Genomic DNA, 7,406 nt, shown 5'->3' with positions numbered 1-7,406 from the left:
GGCTTCAAACACGGCGGGGAGTTCCCCGTCCTTCGTGAGAGAAGTCTCGATATCCTCCGACTCACCAGTACCCTCCTAATCAGGGTCGCGGCTTTCCTCGTTGAGGTTCTCAGGATCCCCGTTGGGGGTCGTGGTGCCACGCATAGGTTGCTTCGCAGCCAGTCGGCTGTGGTACCTTGTGTTCCTCGCCTTCAGTCGGCGGATACTCTCCTCTAACTCTATGATGCGGTTGTCCCTGCTATCAGGAGATGAAGATGGTGAGCGGGTCGAGCTCTCTTCGTGGAGCGACTCTTCGTCACCATGCGCTCGGGAGCGCAAGAAGTATTTCTTGGTCTTAGCGACGTTTTCGGGGTTGTTCACGCCCTCAGAACGTACGGGTGGTTGGCTACTCATCATTTCTCAAGTTCGAGAAGGTTGAGTTCGCAGAAGAAAAGAAGAAGATGAATAGAAGGGATTTCGGGCTGAATAGGTCGGGAAGTCCCCTCCTTCTAGCGCCAAAATATTGTCGCACGAAAATGAACAACTATTTAAAACCTCGGGCGGTTCGATCCAAGGCCGGACCAAGTGATCGCACCCGGGCCAAGAGTGTGAACTCGATAGTCTCGAGTTAGGGTTCTCTCTGATCAACCCGCCTCTCGGGAGAGGTAGGGGTGAGGAGGAGGAGTGACCGTGCCTTGGTTGTCGGCTGCCTACGTACCCGTGCGTGGGATCAGGTCAGAACGTAGTTCAAGCGTGAAAGACGCAGTATGAGGCGCGGAGCCTTGGTGGAGAAGTGTGCTCGACGAAGGAAACGGGGCGCGAGGAGTCCTCGGCAGCGTCTCAGAACTTCGGAGATCGCGTACGCGTCTAGCGTGTTAGACGCGCAAGGGTAACTCTAGTTGAGAACCCTAGGGGCGTGCTTGAGCACCGGAGAACGTTCGGTCAAAGGGAGCGACGTCCGGGAAGTCCCCGTGAGTGCTTCGGAACCTTTGAGAACGAGGGAGGGAGAAGAGACTCTGCTTCAGGCCAAATATGGCATCCAGAGAAGCAGAGGCGAATAAGAAATCGAGCGTGTCGATAGGAGATGAAGAGAATTTTGTGTATTGAATAGGATTCAATGGGATGGCTTTCCCCTCAATAAGAGAGGGTATTTATAGGTGTTGGGGAGCCATAGAAGGTCCCTTTCTCGTCCATGTGGGACTAGGATCGCGCATGCCATCAAGTGGAGGCGCACAGCGCGCGCGGCGCACAAAGAGCGGCGCACAACGCGTGGCGCGCGGCGCAAGGGGCGCGGCGCGCGTGCCACCGGGCGCGGCGCGAGGGTCACCAGGCGCGGCGCAGGTCGCGCGGCGCATGGAGCGCGCGTCGCGCGCCTGTCTGGCGCGGCGCGCCGTCTGCTGCACGGCCGGCCGGCGTAGCGCGCTGTGTGCGTGATGGACGGCTCGTCTTGGCCGAGTTCTTGCGGGCCTTCGAATGTCATTCTTCTCAAGTGAAATATGAAGCTTTCCACTTGACGAGAGTGACTCGATTCGAGGAGCAAGGCTCGGCTCGACGAGAGCGACTAGCGACTTGACTCGATGAGTGACTCGAGAATGACTCGAGGCTCGACTCGAAAATGACTCGAGGCTCGACTCGAGGAACAACTAAAGGCTCGACTCGAGGAACAATTCAAGGCTCGACTCGAGGAGCGAAGCTCGACTCGAGGAGATTGACTCAAGGCTCGACTTGAGGAGCGAAGCTCGACTTGAGGAGTCAGGAGTTTGGGCGAGGGCTCGAAGATTTGCCGCTCTTCAGGACCTCCGGCCTGACCATCGGCCCTTTGAGCGACGTGCCTTCTCGGTGTCTCGGGTTTTCCGAAAACGACCGACAACAACTTACTCTCTGTGCGTCGGAGACGCCATGACGAAAGAACTCCATGTCGCAGCTGGCCACGACGCTCTTCCACATCTTCATCGAAGATTGAGCGAGACCCATGGAACATTCCCCTCTAACCTCCACGGCCTCCACGTTGACCATCGAATTTACGCGCTTCGAGTTTGAAGACGTGTATGGTAGAGCCGAGGAGGAGGGTCGCTTCAAAGAAGCACGAGGGCCACTCTCCGTCGGATGACCGGTATCGGGTTTCTCTCGACCGTTACGTGCGGAAATCCGACAACGGACCGCCGCCAACGACTTCGGGTCCCGAGAAGCCTTCGCTAAGCGCGCCCGAGCCCTCGCCCTAGCCGAGGAGGCTACAAAAGCGACAAAGTCAAAACCCTAGACTAAAAGCAAAAAACAGAAAGAGCGAAAGTCAAAATACCTGGAAGACCGCCGCTCGAGGGAGATGACGCGACGCTACGAACACTCTCCGCCCGCTGACTATCGCCACGGCTAGGAGGAAAGGGCAGGAACCACCCGGTGGAAGCCATCAGCTCAGGCGAACGAAATCGTTCGACAGTCTTCCGAGCCTCCGACGTTCCACGGATCTCCTTCACAGAGTCGAGATCATCGGCCCCCGCGTCAGCAGAAAAATCGGTCGAGGGACCGAACCGAAGTGGCGCGTCGCTAAAAGCCTCCGCCAAAACCCACACCCACGGTCTTCGATTATACTTCTCCGAGTCCGTGATCAGCTTAGTATTCCGGCGATCGCGGGCCATGAAGAAACCGGTTTGCCCGGGCGCAGGGAGGACCGCGATGAGATTACGAAAGTCGCTCACGGTCATCACCCACTCGGTCTGGCAATGCCACTCCATGAGACACATTGCCACGATGCGGTAAAACGCCGGACTCATCTGACAAGCATTCACCCCCAGTCTTGCGAGGATCTGCTGGACGATGGGTTGAAACGGCAACCGCAACCCGCAGTTGAGACTCGCAACCAAAACTGCGGCAAAACCACGGCGAGGACGGAAAGGACGGTCGCCCTGCATGGGACGGAGGAGCGCCACGGACGATGGAATGGCAAATGCCTCCCTGAAACCGATGAATGTTCGGTAGGTGAGCGAGCTCGAAACATCGACCCCCGAACAATTGAAGCCCTCGGGAGCAGCAAAGCCCTCCTCGGGATACCACTCCGTCCTAGTGAGCGACCTCGCCGACACTATCGCCTCTGCGTCGGGGGTCTCGGGCCTCTGGCACGGCCGTGGCAGCCGCCGACGGCGCTTCGGGACACTCCGGTGCGAGGCCTTTGGCCCTCGGACATGTCTCTGAGTCACCTCCGGGATCTTCGGACTTGGGACCAAAATCGTCCACGCAGTCAATCTCGTTGAGAACCGACTCTAGCGGAGTCACTGCATCCACACCCGCAAAATCTCCCGGCGCGCCATGAGAATCCAAGTCGGACTTTGAATCATCGAGGCAGGTCTTGTCACAAGCCCCCTCGCCAACCAAGTTGATCACGAGGCGAGGAGCAGGTTCCCCAGACACGGGATGATCGACGCCCCCACCTGTCTCGCGCCCAGTTGGCGTATGCTCCTCCTGAGGTTGAGGGACGGGCGCGGTGCGCCCGGCTCGCCTCCCTCGAGCCACTGCTCCACTCCACTTGGATTCTCTTCCACGTGCAGAGGAACTTCCCCTCAATCCCGCGAACAGGTCATCCTCTACATGTTCAGAATCCTGAAACAAGAGAGAGAAATCAATCTCGGGATCCTCGGTTGAGAAAAGGGAAGGAATATCCATAATGCAAGCGGTAGAAAAGAAAAAAGCGTAGAGAAAGAGAGAAAAAATAAAGTGGAGGAATGAGAGAGAGGGGGGGTTTATTTATAGACTCCTGGGGGGGGTAGGAGTCCAAATCCTACTCCCACAAGGAGAAAAACGGAGGAAAAAACCTCCAAAAGTCGGATTCCCACCCGCGAAGCGAACCAGCCCCGCGCACGGGGTGCGCCGCGCGGGTCGCGTCGCACAGGCCGAGCGCCGCGCGGCTACGCCTAAAAAAAAGATATTTTCCTTGGGTGACGGGATTTTAAAGATATTTTCCTTAAACACCCAACCGAAAGACAAAAAAGTTCATCGACAGGAACCTCCCGAGCGACGAACTTGGGGGGCTAATGTTGTCGGTCGTTTTCGGAAAACCCGAGACGCCAAGAAGACACGTCACTCAAAGGGCCGATGGTAAGGCCAGAGGTCCCGAAGAGCGGCAAGCCTTCAAGCCCTCGCCCAAACTCTTGACTCCTTGAGTCGACCCTAGCCCCTCGAGTTGAGACTTGAGTCGGCTCCTTGAGTCGAGCCTCGCCCCTCGAGTTGAGACTTGATTCAGTCTCCTCGAGTCGAGCCTCGCTCCTCGAGTTGAGCCTTGAGTCAGTCTCCTCGAGTTGGGCCTTGAGTCAGTCTCCTCGAGTCGAGTTTCGCTCCTCAAGGCGAACCTTGAGTTAGTTTCCTCGAGTCGAGCCTCGACTCAGGTTCTATCCGTCGAATAGACACCTTTGTATCATAAACCCGAAATGCAAAGCCCGCAATAACTCAACGAGCCCGGAAGGACGACGATCGCGAAAAGCCCACGAAGACATGGCCCAGCGCGCGCCGCGCGCTGAGCGGCACAGCATGCGCGCCGCGGGTTGCACGCCGCATGCCACGGGTCGCGCGCCGCGCGTGCATGGTGCGTCGCTGCCCCTTATGCGCCTCTACTTGAAGAGGTGCGCGCCCCTAGTCCCACATGGACGACGAAGGTCCTTCTTGAGGTCCTCAAGCACCTATATAAACCCCTTCTCACTGAGGGGGAAGCGATCTCTTCATCTCCTATCGATACGCTCGATTTCTCACTCTCCTTTGCTTCTTTTGATGCCATATCTTGCCTGAACCATTCTCGCAAGTCTCTCTCGTTCTCACAGGTTCCGAAGCACTCACGGGGACTTCCCGGACGTTGCTCCCTCTGACCGAACGCCCCCCGGTGCTCAAGCACGCCCCTAGGGTTCTCGACTAGAGTCCCCCTGCGCGTCTAACACGCTAGACGCGCACGCCATCTCCGAAGTTCTGAGACGCCGCCGAGGACTCCTCCGCGCCTCGTCTCCTTCGTTGAGCCCGCTTCTCCGCCAAGGCTCCACGCCTCATACTGCGTTCTACACGCCTGAACTACATTCTGACCTGATCCCACACACGGGTACGTAGGCAGCCGACTCCCAAGGCACGGTCACTCCTCCTCCTCACCCCTTCCCTTTTCCGAGAGGCGGGTTGATCGGAGAAAACCTAGCTCGAGACTTTCGAGTTCACACTTTTGGCCCGGGTGCGATCACTTGGTCCGGCCTTGGATCGAACTGCCCGAGGTATTCAATAGTTGTTCATTTTCGTGCGACAACAGTTTCCCCAGATCTTATTGATTGACTGAAGTGCCTTAATCTATTTCCCTGATTACCAGGTTTCAAACACAAAAAAAAAAAAAAAAAAAAAATAAGAAGAAGGAGAAGAGTAAAGCACAACAAAGAGAGAAATATGATGATCTCTGATATTCATATATGTTATTTGTAGTACAATACGTTCAGAAAATATATCCTATCTAATCTGAATAGTAAGAAGCAGATATAGAAACAAACGTATCACCTAATAACTCAATTATAAATAATGTTTATAATATAACAATAGCATTGATTAAAAATAAATACACTATTAAGAGACAGGTCTTCGATTCTGTTATCAAAAGAGTCATTCATTATTATTTTTTAAAACAAATGACCCGTTTTTATATTTTTATTACATGGTATTCTTGTAAATTTAAGAAAGGAAAAAAAAAGAATATTAATATAAGTGGGGGTTATAAATTGATAATTTTTTTTAAAGGATGGGTTATTATTAGAGGCGCCTTTTGAAGGTCACTGGCTTAAAAAATCAGAAAACAAGCTCTTCCATGTATGCCCTCCTAGTTGTTTGTGGAGTGACGTGAAATTTGAGAGGTATGGTGTTAAAGTCGTAGCATAAGGATCGATATCTCGAAGAGAAATTGCTTCATCTACTACCAAAACAAGAACTTTTTCCAATTTCCTACTAAAATCATAATTTGATCAAAAATGCCACTAACTCATTTGTACAATTACCATTTTACCATCAACTACATTTTTTCTTAAAATCTCAAACCAACCCACACCAACTCGTTTTAATGAGCAAATATTTAAGTCTGAAATATTTTCTCTCTCTCTCTCTCTCTCTCTCTCTCTCTCCTGTAAATCTCGTCCAAGGTCGGTCACCCACGAAACCCCCACTCAAGCATTGAAACTCTCTGCTTCTAAAAACTCACACCCAAGCGTTGAAATCGTGGCTCTGAAATCCTCGTCCAAGTTCAGCCCCCGCACAACGTCCTCGCCCAAGTTCCGACCCCAGATCCTCGCTGAAACTAAAGCTCAAGGTTCGTTGTTTCTTCCTTTTTAAAAAAATTTGTGGTTTAAAAAGTTTTATGTCATTTTAATAGATTGTTTAAAGAGATTTAAATGTTCTGTTTGGTCTGGGTATGTTCACCAGGTTTTCTGAAATCGTCAATGAAGTTCATTAATTGTTGACTTTAGATGTCAACAATGGACGTCAACTGTTGACATCTGAAGTCAACAAATAATGAACTTTGTTGACATCAATGTCAACAATGGATGGAAATTGTTGACGTCTAAAGTCAACAAATAATAACACTGCTTATGCTTTTTTTACTCAGTGATGACCATATATATATCAACACTTGACATCTATTTCAGGTTTTGTATAAGATTTTAATGAAATATTTTTGTCTACTAGGTGAGGCCATCTTCATTCGGCGAGTTTGAGGTAGTAGATAGAGAGGGGATAATATATGTTGTTAATTTAGAAGATAAGACATGCTCATGTATGGCAGACTCGTAATTTCATTTGTCCACACGCAATCGCGGCTTGTCGAGTTCTTCCGCTTCAACACAAAGCACGTGCCGCCGATAGGCCCAAAAAGAGAAGAATACCCTCTCTAGGGGAGGACATTATTAGGCGCAATTGTACGTGTTGCGAGGAAATAGGCCACATTCGTCAAACATGCAATAATGCTACTCATCTGTCCACACAATAAAAAGAGAGAAGATGTCTTCTTGATTTCATACTTCTTTTGTTCATTTCCACCCTTTTTAGTGTATGTTTCATACTTTATTTGTGATTTTCGACTTAATTGTGTATGCATGTTACCTTCCTTCAATTTAGATAGATTGTACAGATGTCAACAGTTACTGTCAATTGTTGACATAATTGTCAACAATTGACATCAATGTCAACAATAGACAGCAATTGTTGACAATTGATGTCAACAATATGTTGGAATTGATCTAGGGTTTAAGAAAAAGATTAAACGCTTCGGGAAGCGGCGGAATTTTAAAAAATTTCTTTACAAGTAAAAACAGTTTTCACTAACCTAGACAAAGAGCAAGTACATGTAATTAAAAACTAATATGAGCTAGAAGTTTACTAACCTTTCTTGAAGCTTGAACTTTGAAGAAGCTTTTGGAAAGTTTGCA

Source organism: Urtica dioica, chromosome 5 (genome assembly GCF_054948205.1).
Source record: "Urtica dioica subsp. dioica isolate 48M chromosome 5, U.dioica_male_clone48M_v1_H2, whole genome shotgun sequence".
NCBI lineage: Eukaryota > Viridiplantae > Streptophyta > Magnoliopsida > Rosales > Urticaceae > Urtica > Urtica dioica.
This window is presented reverse-complemented; position numbering follows the sequence as displayed.